Genomic DNA, 17,702 nt, shown 5'->3' on the forward strand with positions numbered 1-17,702 from the left:
TATGTAAGTAATTTTAACTCTGTTTTAACAATATGTAATCTGAATGTCTGCATAGCTGGCATGCATAATGGTGTGCTTTTCTCCCAACAGCTGCAGCTGAGAGGGCTCATAATGTAGAGTCACATGCTAGGTGCTTGGCCAGGTGGCGCTGCAAGTGTGGTGAGTACAGATCTATTATACTAACTGAAGTGAAATATGCAAGAGAGAGTAAAGCATCAACTGCAATAAAGTATATATAGTAAAGTCTATAGTGCAATAAATGTGGAATTAGAGCTGTATTGCAATAAATGAAAAATGCCAACTGTACTACAATAAAAACAGGAAAACAATACCATACCAATAATTGCATTAAAGTATATACATTGAAGTTTACAGTGCAATAAATGTGGAATTAGAGTTGTATTTCAATGAATGAAAAATGCCAACTATAGTGCAATAAAAGCCACAAATAATACCAATAACTGCATGAAAGTATATATAATAAAGTCTGTAGTGCAATAAATGAATAATGCCATCTGTTCTGCAATAAAAACATGAAACAATACCAATAACACCCAGGAAAATGGTGCACATCAGGATATTTTTGCCGTAACCATTGCAGTAGAGCTGCATGCATTGAGGCTGTAAGGTAAGGAGCTGCAGTCAAGTATAACACTGTAATAGCTGTAGAATGCAAATCTATTAGCTGCAAATTGTATAGGTTAACACATAAAAGTACTGTTCAAGGCTGTCTCTATGCCAATATGTGTCAGATAATATTCTGCCATCCACAGAGCTCAGATAATAAATGTAAATGGGCGAGGTAGCCACTTCATGAGCTGATATTGTTTGTTGACTTCACAGATATGATACTGAAATGTAGCTTACCTACTATCTGCATTATGCTTGTATTTCATGCATGTGCGTTCTACTGTCAATGCAGTCTAGTACAACACTGTAGTAGTACTACCAGGTCATATTATGGTTCTAGGTGAGCTCTAGGCAAATAGTAGTCAGTTGGTAATTAGCAGTGACTCAGTAGCTCTGTTTGTTAAATGCTCTGTATACAGTTCATTTTGCCACACCCAGTCCCGGGTTCAAATCCAGTGGTATGTACTAGTAAATATTACAGTAGCAGTCATGTAATGATCACAAATTCTCTCTCCACAGGAACTACAGGTAAATAGGTGAGATGGCCCACATTATGAGTAGATAATTATGTGTGTAGATGCCACAGAATCTTAAAATAGTTAGCAAAAATGTGTTCATCAACAATGTTCAATCAGAAATAAAATGTGGAATCCCAGTATGGCAGCATGCCTGGAGTGTCTGGTAAAAGTTGCTGCAGTCAGTTAATACATCCTGTGCAGATATCCTCTGCAGTCACTGCTATTCAGTTCTATTCCCATGCCTGCCAACCAAGGCATTACAGCTGTTTAGTGTCTGTACTGCACACATACATGTCTCTCAAGTGTCATGATTTCACTTTATGTAATTAATAGTGCATAATCCATCTGTTACAAGATTACAATGGAAATTATTACCTGGATTGCAAAGTACCACCAAATTGGCCCACAGAACAGCTTGCTAGTTATATACATCAACCTGATGTGCAAGTGTTCTATGTAGTTGTGTACCTGTAGTTGTTACTGCTTGGTCCATAGTGTCCCATAAAAATAGCTTGAGAGTTATGTATGTGCTACATCAGCTATAGGAGACTTGTAGTCACTGTACACATAAACAAGATACAGACCCATGGAGTAAATAGTAGTACTGTTGTCAGAGAAATAACCAAAAATGTTACTAACGGACTGTTTTTCTCTCTCTTCCCACCCCCAATCTTCATTTATTTCTTATTGTTATTCATTAGTTATGGTTTACTATTAACATATGCTGCTACATTAACTGTATTTTGGGATATGTGTTCTATTATTGATTTGTTTTATAATGGTTGCATATTAACATATCTTGTTAAATTACCTATTTTGTTGCTGTTATGCTATAACTGTTACTGGCATGTTGTTAACAATACAGGCTGTTCTGTTATTTATTGCTACATTTCACATAATATGCATCGGTATGTAATTGGGTTATTTCCAATTTTCTGCCATGCTGTTATTACTAACAATGATTTGTTCACAACTAACCTATACCTATTGCTATACCTCCATTACTACAGCACATCAGGATAGGCTGGTTCTGGGTAATCCACCTAACTGGCCATGGCACAGGGTCCTAACATGTCTGGGACCCAGACTAGTGGTGCCCTGTCCACTGCCCCTGCACCACCTTGGGGCATCAGGTGGGGGGCCACCTCAGGGGATGGGGCCTGGCCTCCCTATGCGAGCGGTGGCAGTGGGGGCATTGTCACCCAGGCTGAACTGCTGGTCATGGTGCACAGGATTGTTCATCAGAGCTATGAATGCCACCTGTGCCAAATTCAGGGCATGGTGGCCAACCAGGTGGGGCAGCTTCACCCTGGGGCCCAGCCTCCAGTCAGCCACCCTCAGGGCAGTGAAGGAGCAGTGGCATGGTGCTGTCATCTGGAGGCATGTGCGACTTGGATTCCATAACACTCTCCCCATCAGAGGTGTTCACCCACCTCATGTGTCACACACTGCCCCTGTCTGATGTATTGCCTGTTTTGTCTGTCTGCATATGCATCCTCTCCTACCCAACGTACCTCCCCATATGTACCTAAGTCCCTTCCCCAACATTCCAGACTCACCTTAATAAATAGAGGGCTCCTGTTCCACAAAAAAAAAAAAATATCGCCCCACACATAGCTCTCCATTTTGCACGTGTCCACCGGACACAAGTAATTTGATCTAATTGGCTTGACAATGCAGTTATGTTGTCTTCACCCATCTCTGTGGTTTGAGAGTTCAAATTCATCTACAAACTCTGTCAAAAGTGAACATCAGTTGCTGTACAAGAAATGGATAGGGATAGCTATGGCCCTTCCCCCCTGCATGCCCCAATTTTCACCACTTTCCTATCTCCCCTTTTTTCTTTTTTATATTTTTTTAGCTCTGAGCTACTCATTGCTCCATGTCATGCAGATTCACTTACCTCAGCTAAATAGAGCTCATATGGTTCATAGACAGGATAATCACAGGTGTGCATTTGAATGACCATCGACATGTTTGCACTTGTAGTTATGAATGGTTACACAGCCTGGTATACATGAGGCAATTACTCCAAGATGCCTGTTCAAACACAAAAGGGAGATGGTACATACCTGACACTAGTAATGGCATATCATTCTCAAGATAGGTATACTGGATTTTATGTGTAGTTCTATCATATAGTGTCATATGACATACCTTATAGGCAGACTGTACCAGAAACTTTAACTGTATGTGGCTGAAGTACACATTATAAAGGGCTTGACTTGACTGTGTATGTTGCTGTGAGGTTGTCATTTGTGCATGGGAACAGAGATGAGAAGATGTGAGATGGGAAATTCAGTTCTGGATCCTTATTTGTATGAGTCTGTGAGGACTACCTTACATAAAAGTGCAGGTAGTAATGTACTGCTTTTGTCTTGGTTTCACAGGTGACCAGGGGGGTTGGAGTCTGCCCCCTCACAACATGATTTCATTGTCTCATCGGACACTGATGATGATGGTGGCCATAGTGAGGCACAGATGGGGTTGCTGTGGGCTGAATCTGTCCCAACGTTTGACATCCCTCTTCTGCCGTCATTGACACTGCACAGAGTCAGTATGCCCACACATACCCAGCCCCCAGAGGCCACAGATAGTGGCAACTATAGCATCAGTGAGTGTAGACACTGACCATAGTCAGAGATCTGGTGAGGTCCCACACAGGCAGATAGACAGGGGTGCTTATAGGAGGACTGCTGTCCATCCTCCACCTGTTGCAAGTGTCACATCAAGGGATTACTCGGCGCATGTTTTGGGCAATCATGGAGGCACAGGCATGTTCTGAATACAACAGCTGATGGATGCTTAGGTTGATGGCTGCAGCACAGTCTGACAACCGTGACAACTTCCACTAAATTGGGGACACTCTGGATCAGTTCACTGATGCAGTGGACAGACAGTGGGCTGAGACAGTGTCTGTCTTGGATGCCACATTGCCTCTGCTGGAACATCTGATATGAGCTTGGCAATGGACATGTAAATGTAGGCCAGCAACACCATCTGCTGTCTGTCCACATATCCATGCACAGTCACACTCCCATACTGGCAGTACCTCCAGTGCTACAGAGGAAAGTCTGCTGTCCACATCATGATGTAGCAGGCCATGGGCATGTAACCTTGTACACTTCTGTGGGGAACACAGCCCCAACAGACAGCAGTCACCATCAGACACTCGCACCACATCTGACCTTGGGCATGGTAGTGCCAGTGCAACTCCTGGCCGAGCCAGTTCCTGTGTTCATGGCTGGAGACAGTGAACTGCCCACAGCTGTCCAACTTACACACATGTAGGGCTAACACTGGGCTTGACTGTGTACATGCACACACTCAAACACCACCGTCACATGAAGGTCACCAACAGACATGCACGGCACCTCTCCATGGCCCATCTAACCTGCTCCCCTTCCTGACTACAGGCTGTCAACTGTTTGGCATAGTCTAGGCATCCAGCATCCCCACAATACACCATGTGCATGTGATGAAACCTGTGCCATATCCCTGCCATCCATGCAGGGAAATGCTACTGTGCGTCAAATGCACAAGGTGCCTACATTACTTGACATGCACTTCCGTAGTGCAGTATTATTTTGACATGCTACTTGTTGTTGTCCACAACAGTTACTGTATGCTAGCATGTGTCATGTCTACACATCACACTTTGTGTATGTATGTTACATGATTTTGGACTGGTGATAGTGTTACAGAATGACAGGTGTGTCATGGACCTGTGTATGTTTCTGTTCCATGAGTCTGAAGGGATAAACCATAGGCACATGGCAGCAATAAAGTGGCACAAGATGGCATGGCAGCACAGCAAAAATATGACGTTAGCAAGGTATGTCAGTATACGTGCATGGCTCCCTAGGTGTATATGTGTCGAACAGTATATCAGGGAGAATGGGTGCAGTCAGCTTAATCATGCTTTCATACTTTGTGATAAGGTCTGCAACCCTTGCTATATGTCACCTGGGTTTTGTGAACATACAAATTTAGAAGGTGTGGTGATGGAGTTGACACATCTACAAATATCCCGTGTCCAGTTCAGACAGGTGGCGGACATCAGTTATGGTTATATAGAGGTGGATAATTTAATGACAGCAGCTAAACACATAAAATGCATAACCATTGCATGCAGATACTCATGTGGGTATGTCTATAGTACTGTAAGGGGATATATTTACACACGCACACACAGTTGGCTGATGTGATATTAGAACCCCTACCTATCATCACACACTATAGCTTGCAGTACTTATCACATGGGCCACAGAGTTTATCTGACATTAAACTGTCTGCCAACACTACTAAGTTAGATGACATAAGCAGGCCTTGTACAGGACAGCAATGTAGAGGCCAGCAGGTAATCATGGGACCATAAAATGCATAACCATTCACACTGATAGCCCATATGGGCATGTCTCTAGTGTTGCAAGGGGATATATTTACACACACACACACACACACACACACACACACACACACACACACACACACACTATTTATTGCATGCACCACAGGTTATGTCTGCTGTATATGTGATTTCAGGCACAGTACTTATGGAGTACAGAAAGTAGCCTTGTGATGGACAGCATGCATGGCCTGAAGAGTGATATTGCTTGGTACTGTTATTTTATCTAGTGTCCTAGGAGTGGATACCTGTTAATATCCCTGCTATGTGTTTGCAGTTACCAGTATGGCCATATGTGGCTGGTTGCAGTTAGATAGGCAAACATGTGGCCAAAGACAATATGGTATGTCCAAGGCATGCATTGAAACCATTGTACATTACAACACCTGACCTCCTGTTTCTGTCTACAAGGTGACATTCTGCAGGCACAAGGGTCTGTGAGTGGATTATGTATGTACTGCTGTGGCCTTGGTCTGGTTCCTTTGGACAACTGTTGTGATGTTGTGCATGTGCAGATGACCTCAGCATTCCAAGGGTATGTGTGGATATATATATATATATATATATATATATATATATATATATATATATATATATATATATATACACACACACACATATGTGTGTGTGTGTGTGTGTGTGTGTGTGTGTGTGTGTGTGTGTGTGTGTGTGTGTGTGTGTGTATGTGTGTGTTGTGTGTAAATGTGTATAATATTTATTTATTTATTTATTTTACATTTGTTTACCGGGCTAGTCCAACTGGATATATGTCCATTTTCAGTGGAGGCCCGGGGAGAAAAGCTCCACTACAAACTACTAAACAATGTCAAGATATACATAATCTACAAAAATAGAGAGAAAAAAAAAACATATGCAATAACTTTGAAACAGGTTGTATTAACTTTTGAGTAAAATCAAAAACCTAGGATGGTAAAGAGAAAGAAAGGATAAAGAATATTAAATACTTCATTAGAGTATGTAGAAGAGAAGAAAGAGAATGGTTGTTAAGGAGTCAGATAATGATGGGAAAAAAGAGAGCTAACCTGGGTTATGACAAGAGCATAGCCAATGCATATTTAGGAAGGATTTTAGTTTAGTTTGAAATTGGGAGAGTGATGTTAGGGATGTAAGTTCCTGTGGCAACTTGTTCCATATTTTGCCAACTGAGTTGGAAAATGTGGAGTCACCTGCTGAGTTTTTGGATCGGGATGTTTGGACCAGTATTTTGTTGGTGGAGCATAGATGCCTCTGATTGTTATAGGGTGTTATGAGGGTGGAGAGTATTGGGGTGTTTTCAGGGTGATGAGGGCATTATGGGCAATAGTGAGTTGATAGTATTGTATGAGGTGTGGTAGTTCCATCCACCCAAGCTTTTTGAGATTTAAACAATGATGAGTTCTATATGGAGAGGCAGTTGCAAATCTGGCAATATTATTATATGATGAAGTAAGTTTGCTAAGATTATGTTTAGAGAGATTTGTGTATATGGAGGAAGCATATAAAAGGGTTGAGATTAAGTGAGTTCTGGCTATGGTAGTTTTGGCTTCAGGAGTAAGAAAAGATTTGATTCTATAGAGAGCCTAGTTTTCTGTTGGTCGATTTTATTGTAAGATTAATATGATTGTCAAATTTTAATTGATTGTCAATAGTGATACCCAAGAGTTTTGTTGTTTGGTCAGGAGAGATAATGGTTCCATTATCAGATATTAGTGTGAAATGGATAGAGGTAGACAAGTGGGTGGGTGAAAAAAGCAAGAGTTTGGTTTTCTTGGGGTTAAGGAGAAGGCAATGATTAGAGAACCATTGTTCTATAGTTGAGAAGGTTTATTGTGTGAGAGAGTGAAGTTCTGACTGTGTTGAGGCTGCACAAATGATGGTAGTATCATCTGCATATTGAATACAAGTTGTTTGTGGAGTAGCTAGATGAAGTTCATTAATGAAAATGGAAAACAAGAGTGGACCTAAAATAGAGCCCTGAGGGACTCCTATAGTGGTGGGGAGAAGATCAGAGAGTTGGTTGTCCCATAGAACTGCTTGTTTGCGGTTGTCTAGGTAAGATGTGAACCAGCATAAGGCAAGATTATCTAGAGAGAAAGATTTTAAACGATGGAGAAGAAGCTGTGATTTACCATGTCAAAGGCTTTGGACAGGTCTACAAAGAATGCTGAAGAAGGAGTATTATTGTTACGGTTTTTGTTAATTGAGTCAATGAAGGATAGTAAGGCTGTACTAGTACTATGGTATGGTCGAAACCCATGTTGGCAATTAGCCAGGAGTTTGGGGTCTAGTAGGTGATTTAGTAACTGTTTGTGGATACACTTCTCCATAATTTTTGCAAGTGGAGATAGTAGTGCAATTGGGCAGTAGTTAGAATACTCAGTAGAGTCACCTCCTTTAAAAAGAGGGATAATATAAGAGATTTTCCAGACTGATGGAATTGTACTTTCTTTTATTGTCCTATTAATAAGTATAGAGATGGGGTATGCTAAGGCTTTTGCACCTAGTTGGAGGTATTCAACTGGTAATTGGTCAGCAGAGGGGGTTGTAGGTTTTAGTTTATAAAGTAAGGACAGTATTTGAGAGGTAGGTATGGGTTGAAGGTGAAATGGGGGGGGGTAGAGCTAGGTGTAAATAGTTTGGAGGTATCAGGGTTTTGTTGATTAGCTAGGTTTAGTATGGCTGAAGTGAAGAAAGTGTTGAAGGCATTAGCTGTTTGTAAGGGGGAGTCGGGGTCAGAGCCAGAAGGGTTTGGTGTGGCAACTTTACCAGGGGATAATAGTTTATTGATAGAGGACCAAAATTTATGTGGTTGGTGTGGTGAAGATTGCTGAAGCTGGGTATAAAAATTCTTTTTATCTTGTATGATGGCTTTCTTTGTCATATTTCTCTGTTGTCTAAAAGTGACATTATCAGTTAGGCTTTTTGTAGTTCGCCATTTAGCCCAGACCTTGTTCCTATCTAAGATAAGTTTCTTAGTGATATTTGAGAGCCATTGGGCTGTTTTAGATTTGACACGCATAGAGCGCATTGGAGCATGGTGTTCCAGGATAGTGAGAAAAGTATTATTAAAGTGACTAACTGCTTCGTCTATTGGGAGAGATTTAAGAGGTGTCCAGTTAACTTGCATGAGTTCATTTTGAAACTGGTTGAGGTCAAAATATTTCTTACTACGGAATGATCTGACTTGGATAGGGACAGTAGTGCTGGTTTTTTGCCTAATAATATAAGTGAGGGAGTGATCACTGAGGTCATCTGGGAGAGTTCCTGTTGTATATTTTTGCTGAGGACTATTTGATAATATCCAGTCAAGTATACTTTCTTTGTTATTAAGTTTATTTATTCTAGTTAGGAGGTTGATTATTTGAGAGAAACCATGCAGGTTAATAAGGGTGGATGGATTAGTCTGTTTACATAAGTTCCAGTCAATGTTAAAATCCCTAAGAGTATTGTCTCTTGAGGGTGATTTAGTGAGAGCCAGTTTAGAAGGTCTTCTAATATGGTTGGATTCTTTCCTGGGGGAAGATAGGTACAGACAATATTTAATGTTTTTTGTGGGTTGAGTTGCAGTTTTGTAATAATTATTTCAATAGTAGCGTCAAGTGAGAGGTTATGATTTGTTCTACTAATCTGCAGTCCTGTTCTATAGAGAATAGCAACCCCACCACCTTTTTTGTTTAAGCGGTCCTGTCTTAGGATGTTGTAGCCTGGAGGAATAACTTCATTGTCATTAATTATAGGTTTAAGCCATGTTTCTGTTAGACAGAGAATATCAAATTGTTGAACTTCTAGTAGGGCATGAATTTGTGCTATTTTATTACAAATGCTTCGTATGTTTAGTTGGGCAATATATAGTGATTTGGGGGGTTTAGTAGATGGTGTACTATTTCTATTAAGTGGGTGGCATTTAGAGGAAATTGGGGAGGGGTTTGGACCAGGGTTTGGGTGAATATCTCCATCTATTAATGAGCAAGATATTGTAGGGTTGAAGAGTTGAGGGGGTTTGCAGTAGTAGTAAGGAAATTTTTTAAGGTGGTAGATAAGGTATTTTATGTGAGAAAGGCGGTGGTATTTAGGTTGAAGAAAGGAGGTTGTGTGGATGGTATTGAGGTAGTTTATAGATAAGGCTGGTGGAGATGTTTGGGTATGTCTGTTTGGGATTATAAGAGTAAGGGGTAGGGGTAGTTCATAGAAGGTTAAAAGATAGGTAGAGGTTAGAGTAGTTAGGAAAGTTATTAAAAGGAGATGTTGAGTATAATTAGGCATGTTAAGAAGGCCTGTGCAGGGATGTTAGAAATGTAATAAGGGAAAGGTTGGTCAGGGAGTGGGAAAGGAAACAGCTATATAGAAGGGGGTGTGCATGAAGTGTATAATATGATTGATTGTGATAAATGAGGGGTGTGTCTTAGAGGGAAACAATTTGAAGATAGTAAAGGTGGGTTGGATGGGTCTACACTGTGATTGGTTGTGTAGTAAGAGGGTGGGTGGGTGGGTCTACAGTGTGATTGGTTGTGAAGTAAGAGGGGTGTGTCTTTGTGGGGGATAAATGTAGAGGTGCTAGGGGCGGGTGAGATTTGGGGGCAGGGAGGGGAGCGGAGTGAGCCCGGAGGGCGAACGGAGTGGGAAGACACAAAAAATTACTTTTGTTTGGTACAGACAAGAAACAATCAGTGAAGTGTGGAAGCAGCAGGTAGGTTTGAACTAGGTCTGTGTGTATATGTAGTGTAACCTTATAAAAAGTAGCCTAAGTATATGTGTAGTGAAGAATAATTAAGGTAAAGCTATGGTGATGTACAAATATGGGTTAAAGGAGTTAGAGGGGTGATGGGCAGGACCAGAATGGAAGACAAAGTATAGAGGGTAGACATAAAAGAAAAAGAACGATTTGGGGGAGTTAGGAAAGAAGACAAAAGGGAGTAAACCAGATAGTAGTAAGTTATTCAGGTGGGAATGGGGTAAATGTGGTAGAAATAAAGCAGAAGGATTACAGCTAAAAGAGAGAAAAGGTATATAAAATGGTGAGAGGAGACTGATGGAAGAGGGTCTAGGTTAGAAAGGTGATAGGGACTGGTGATATTGGCTGCTGGCAGTCCTGGGCAGGTAGCTGGAGTAGGGTACACTGGTTAAAGTTTGTATTTAAACACTTATCAAAGACATACTTCCACAGTTTGTTGGAAGGCTAAACCAGGTTTGGAGAGTAGTTTTTCACTAGCCAGAGGTTCAGGTCTTCCTGGAGGGCTGAGGTAGAGGTGTAGTTTTGTGGGGTCCACTTAGTAATACTACTGTAATAGCAAGAGAAGAAAAAGGAAGATAGTAAGACAAAAATGTAGTATAATATTTGCTAGCAGAAACAGTATCAACTTAATCAAATAAAAACAATACTAAACAGTAATATACCTAGTATTAAATAATAGAGATGTCTCTTTAACTGTTGCTGTGTGTGCATGTTATGTAAATCTATTAGGTGGATATCATTGTAATTTATATAATTTATATAGTATTTTTATATATATATATATATATATATATATATATATATATATATATATCAGTATCATATGTATACCGTATGTGATACATACTGATAGATACACTAATTATGTGTGAGGAGGATAGGAGCAGACAGATATGTATATGCAGCTGTCTGTATGTACAGACTTATGTCCACATAGCAGGTGTCTGTGAGGAAGGGGTAACAGACTTGTGTTCACATTATCTAAGTGTAGGAGCATGCCCAATGGGACTATCAGTACTTACAAGGTGACTCTGGGTCACAGCTACTAGTACTCTGGTCAGGAATTTGTGTGCTGCAGACATTGGCTGCTGCACCTATTTCCACAGTACAGCACTTCCCTGAAATTGTCCAAGGCATTCCCCGGCTTTGTACTTTACTTAATATGTGACTGGGGTATATAATGTAACACCACACACAGGGTGACAGTCTGTATACTTCTCACTGTAGATGTTTTTTGCAAAACATCCAATAATTCGCCCTATATGTCTGGTCTGTTCCTCATAGATTTGTGGTGTTCCGGTATAATATTGTATAATGCAGTCACTGAATTGAACTAACTAATTACACATTTAAGTAACAGCCTTTACATCTTGCAGCTATTCTGTTCTGTTGCAACATGCTGTTATACTAGTCACCTTCTAGATTCATCAGACCATGTGTGATGTCTGTCTGTAGTTTTGGCCCTTTGTTCCCCCATTCTCTCTGACTTGGTCCAGCTGTCTTGCAATAACAGATTGAGGGGTATGACAGTCTGTGGAAATATCACCATATGAGTACCTCACATGCAAAAGATGTGGATGCTGCTAGATTCAAACCATCAACACCATCATCCATTCTAAAGTCCCAAACCCAGTGAGCCACACCAGCTACCAGACAGAGGGATGGCATTCCTCACACAATTAACAGCATACAGACATACATTGTCACCCCTGCATAACTTGAGACATACAACATGTGGGCAGGTTCTGTCTCACAGCCCTGGAATTGGCCTGTCTGCTGGTATATCACTGGAGACTACTGTTACAGCAGCTGTATTGAATCACTGGTGCTTTGAGAATGGGGGAAGAACAGCACATGATCTGCTGGCATAGACAGTAGTGCAACTATCATGTGACCCCACTATTTAACATCCCCCTAGACTGCTGTAGTGATTATTCCAACCATGAGGCCTAGGGAATATTATGGAACACCTACTATTGGACTGGGTATCTGTAGTCCCATGTGGATGTTACATCTCTCCATATAGCCCACTATATTCCCTTCCACACATGCAGCATGTCCATACATACAATAGCATATTATAATACTCCTTACAAGTGATGTGTAGGTGAGTGACTTACCTTGCAAATTCAGAAGTTGACAGAACTGTAGTTGAGGGTTGACTCTGTCTGATGCACACAGTACACAGCCAGTACATGGTTAGGAACAGGTTGTGTGGGTTACCTGGCATCATATATGCATGCAAGTCGGAGTAAGGTGACAGTCTCTGAGGCCCTAGGTTGTCAATGCATGTGCTATGCATTGTCTCTTGGCCAATGCCAAGGCATACTGGGCATGCCTACATCTGCCTATAGGGACATCCTCAGGGGTTTTCTCCTTCAAGTTCCCCTGTGGATGTGGCTATGGGGACCTAGATACTGGTGGGGGGCTGTGTATCCCTTCCCTTTGCTGATCCTGCTGCAGCTGTTACTACAGGATCATATTGTGCAGTATGGTACATACTGTGAACATCTGTGCACATGTGGCTGGACAGTACTGCAGGACTCCATCAGATATATCAAGGCAGCAGAACTGTGACTTCAGCAGCCCAAACATACATTCTATGATGTTCTCAATTTGTGTGTATGCCTCATTATGGCATTCTTCTATGGGTGTGTGTGCATTTCTGATAGGTGTCGTTGTTCACATTTCCAGTGTGCAGCTAGTATCCCCCAATAAATAGCTGTGCGGTATTTTCCCCCTAGTAAACATTTGGTACTGCTGTGATTAGTGCGAGATATGTGAGTCGTGGTAACTTCCAGGGCTGCCAGCACACAAATTCATGATAATGGTCTGGGCATTGCACACGACCTGGCAGTTGATGGAGTGATAACCCTTGTGGTTGATGTAGATTCTACCCTCCTCACCGGATGGTGCCTTGATGTGTTCATGAGTGCAGTCTATGACACCCAGTACCACAGGGTAGTATACTACACAGTAGAAGTGTTGCATACTGCTTGCCCTGTCCTCAGAGGAGTGGGAAAAATAAATTTACTCACTGACATGTGGTAGCATGGCATCCTGGAACTGTGGAGTACCCTGTATGCTGATGCCTGCAAGACCCCCATCACTTCCCCAGTTGGTCTTTGGAATGTATCTGTAGTTAGTACCCTAAGAGCTACAAGTACCCTTGTTTCCACTGGAATGGGTTCCCCTCTGTTGGCTCTGGTTCTGAGTTGAGGGAAGCAGAACTCAGTGAGTTGTTGTAGTATATCCCTCTCCACCCTGTAGCACTGTATAATCCAGCTCATGTAGCTCCTAGAAGGTTACCCTGGGTCATACCTCTGTACCTCTTAGAGCAAACATTTTGGACAAAACCTAAAATGATGGGGGGTCAAATAGGGATAGATTTTAAATATTGCTCTTACAAACTTAGAAGTTGATAGAATAATAGGTTTTGCATTAGCATGAATTTTCTGAAGGATGTGGAGGCTTAAACTGAAATATTTGTCATTATTTAATGACTTCGGAACTCAGCTATTTGCCAGAAAGGTACAGATTTTAGGAGGAATACACCAAAAATATGAGGCAAAAATCTGGACATTCTGTGAAAATCTGTACAGTTCAGAGGTATGCCGCCTGGGCCTGAACACTCTTTTCCTTCTCCGTCTAGGCCTATTGTCAGCCGCAGCAGCAGCAGCAGCACTGACCTCAGCATCTAGCACATACAGATGTAGCAGACTTGCAGCAGCCCCTAGCATTCTTTTAGTTAAAATTTCCAAGTCTGTACTCCACTGCTGCAGATTATGGAGGCAAAATCAGATTGTAAGGTGTATGCAACCTTCATAGGGCTCTGCTGTAGGTGATCCTGTGTGATTGACTAGCTATGATGCATTCCACTTGCCAAGTGCATCATTATGGACTGTTAATGGCCCTAGTTTAATTGAATCAGGGGTCATCAGTAATTATTGCACCTTTGGCTTTCTCAGGCAATTTTTTTTTTGATAGCCTTCCTCACTCAGCACTGAGGCACACTGCACAAACATGCACCACTGAGATAATCAATGCTCTGAAGTCACTGCACACACACCCATGAAAGTACACACTCAGCACAGCAGCACACTGTGCAAACATGCTGAAACATGCTCCCCGAAGGTACACAAAGCTTAATAGCCAGTGTACAACCCCCTCCACTGAGCACAGTGGCACACCGCAGAAACAGGCACAGCTGAGCTCCAATGAGCTTACAAGTCCTTAAACACACACCCCTCTTGACATCAGCTGCCTCTTCTCTGGACACCAACACAGTTCTGTACCTACACGGTTGGGATCTGCAGACATGGATACCCATTCATGCTATTCAGTAACCCCATCTCATTTGCATAGGGATCTTTGCATACCACCAGGAAGCTACATGATTCTAGGCCCTGCCTCATTGATTACAGCACCATTTCACCACTGTAGATACTCCATGCAGGGCCCTATATTAAATTACTGTCACATACTAATAAATTTGTTTTTTACAATCTTCCTTATTTTTATTTTTTTCATAATAGCATGTTTGGGCACTGTGGTGTGCTGTGCAAATATACACAGATCATTAAAAAATATATATATATATATTTTAAAGTATTCTGCAAACGGTGGATAATTTTGCACCTATGTGTGTCTGCTATGCTATTTCTGTCCATCAAACTATACTTTTGCAGCCCCTGTTGTCTGTTTAAAATTCTCTACATGGTATTTTTCCGTGTACACTATGGACACCAACACAGAGTCTGCAGGACTGTCTATCCACTTGCTGAATTGCTATACCTCCCTCATTTGCACGTACTTCACTTGCTTATGAAGTGATTTGCATGCCACGGATACTTACATGGTGGTGCGTGCATGCGCGCAGCCCAGCTTTGTTTACTGGATCACAAATCTGCTTACTTTTGTGTAAGTAGTGTGCCACAATGCCTTTATGGAAAAAAATATCCATGTAGGATTTATTAAACCCCACCATCATCTTTATTTAATTTCAAATATTTAAAGAACGCTCCTTTGTCTTTACTATTGTTGATACCATTAATATTGTAAGATAAAAAAACAGATTTGTCAAATTAAAATAATATTCAAGTTATATTTTCTTTTGTATAAGGTTACAATCATGAACAGAATTAAAACAAAAAGTTTGAATGACAATGGCATATTTTAAGTAAACAGTGCATATGACATGTATGTTTGCAAATGATTGTATTACCTATCAACATTATATCACCACATTTCTTAGCCTTGAAAATTTTCTTGTATTTACACTTCTTCATCCAATACTAAGTTTCTAGTCTGACTAAAATACTCTAATTGGACTTCATCGTTCTAAAGTAAACTATTATCTAACACTATAATTACATATCTGCCAATGTATTTATTATACAAAAAATGGGGTTTTATTAGCCTGCCCCACAGCCTTCAAATTCCATTATATATTGTATGTTTCATCTTGTAGTAATCACATAGGTGATAAGATGGATGCAGTGTCATGTGTAAGTACTTTCATTCTAAATTATGTGTGCAAACTAAGCTTTCTACAGTACGTTTTTAAGAAGTCTAAACTTCATAATCAGTGCCATACCTCTCAACCATACCGAATTCCTCGGTATTTACCTGGTTTGAGGGTAAATTACTGGGGTGCCACGAATTCCCAAGTGACCCCTTTAATTCCTGATTTTTTTTTTAATTTTTATTTATTTTTTTGTAATACAATTTTAAACTTTGACTGATGTCATGACGCATCCTGCAACATCATCAATGTGCAAGGGCATGCGTAATGATATCAGCCTAGTAAGGCAGACTGCAGCCTATCGGACCCAGGCAGAGAGTTTTGAATTGGAATAGATGGAAGTGCAAGCACCAAGCAGGCAGCAGCAACAAGGAGCTGGTCAGAGCTGCTGTTTACAGACATTTTTATAATTTAACATCAATTTGGCTAGTTGGCTTCACAAACGTTTTTATAATTTAACATCAACTTGGCTTCAAAATCAACATCTGTTGCAGCAGAGTCAGTAGATAGCCCACCCACACAATACCTACCACCACCCATGTCTGCAGTCCACATATCACAAATGCACAGCAGGAGGAAAAGAAAATATACTGTCTCTGGTTTCTCCAGTGACTCGACCTCTGGGTAAGTAAAAACAGTTTAAAAAAGCGTGTGTAGACTATGTATGCAGCAGCTAACATAAAAGAAACTGCAGCAAAGGAATCTTCAGTTGACAGTATGACACTTGTGTTTTGTTGTAAAATAATTAGTCATTTATAGTGTAGCGATGCTTTTGCATGAATGATGTGATGTGCAACCTATCAGACACAGGCAGACTGATTTCAATTAGGAATAGCGGCAAGTGCCAAGCAGGCAGCAGCAGCAAGGAGATGATCATCGGAGCTGCTGTTCACAAATGTTTTTATAATTTAACATCAGCTTGGCTAGTTGGCTTCAACATCAACATTTGTTGCAGCAGAGTCAGCACAGCAGAAAGTTCACCAACCCAACAGCTAACTCCACAGTCCACATATCGCAAGTCTGGTCAGCAGGATGAGAAAATGTACCCTCTCTGGCTTCTCTGGTGGTTCCACCTCCAGGTAAGTAAAAACAGTTTTAAAAAAGTGTGTGTAGGCTGTGTATGCATAAGCACTGCAGGCTGTTAAGTAGCTAACATAAAAGAAGAAACTGCAGCAAAAGAATCTTCAGTTGACAGTGTGGCTTGAATTTCTTCTTGTGTTTTGTTGTAAAATATTTAGTCTGTCCCAGTCGGACCACCTCAGTAAATAAATGTAAAATAAAATAAATAAATATATAGCATACAATGATTTTGTATGAAATTATGTGATCAGTGAGTGTGTGATCACTGGGATGGTAGCTGCCTGGACTGCTTTACGTGATTATTTCTAGCTCGAATGGGCATACATTTATAGACAGGACCAGCACAATATCATAATTTTATGTGAATTTTTGCAACCCAGAATATAGTGGTATTGGTAACTACATGCATTATATTCATTTAATAACTAAATACATTGCACATCTAAGGTTCAGAAAATGGTTCATTCTTCTGCTTTCCTCAATGGCATAGGATTATTTGAATTTAATTAATAAGATGATGACAGGAATATGACACTTGCCAGTATGGCAGTAGTATTTTTTGAGGCAGATATATCTAGGACATCATATTACAGTGACATGCAATTCTGAGGTAGGGATGTACCTGTATTTTATAATTATGACTACTATCTTCATGTAAAGTATGATCAGAGTTTTGAAAGTTTTATTACGGTGCATATTACGTATGTGTTTATTTTTCTTTTTATTGGTGCCATCTGTTAGGTAAATGGAATTGCCTGGTAACCATAACTTTTGTAAGGAGTGGTAATTGTAAGTACCATCCAGTGCTGA

Source organism: Protopterus annectens, chromosome 5.part1, assembly GCF_019279795.1.
Source record: "Protopterus annectens isolate FY-2018-M chromosome 5.part1, PAN1.0, whole genome shotgun sequence".
Classification (NCBI taxonomy): Eukaryota; Metazoa; Chordata; order Ceratodontiformes; family Protopteridae; genus Protopterus; species Protopterus annectens.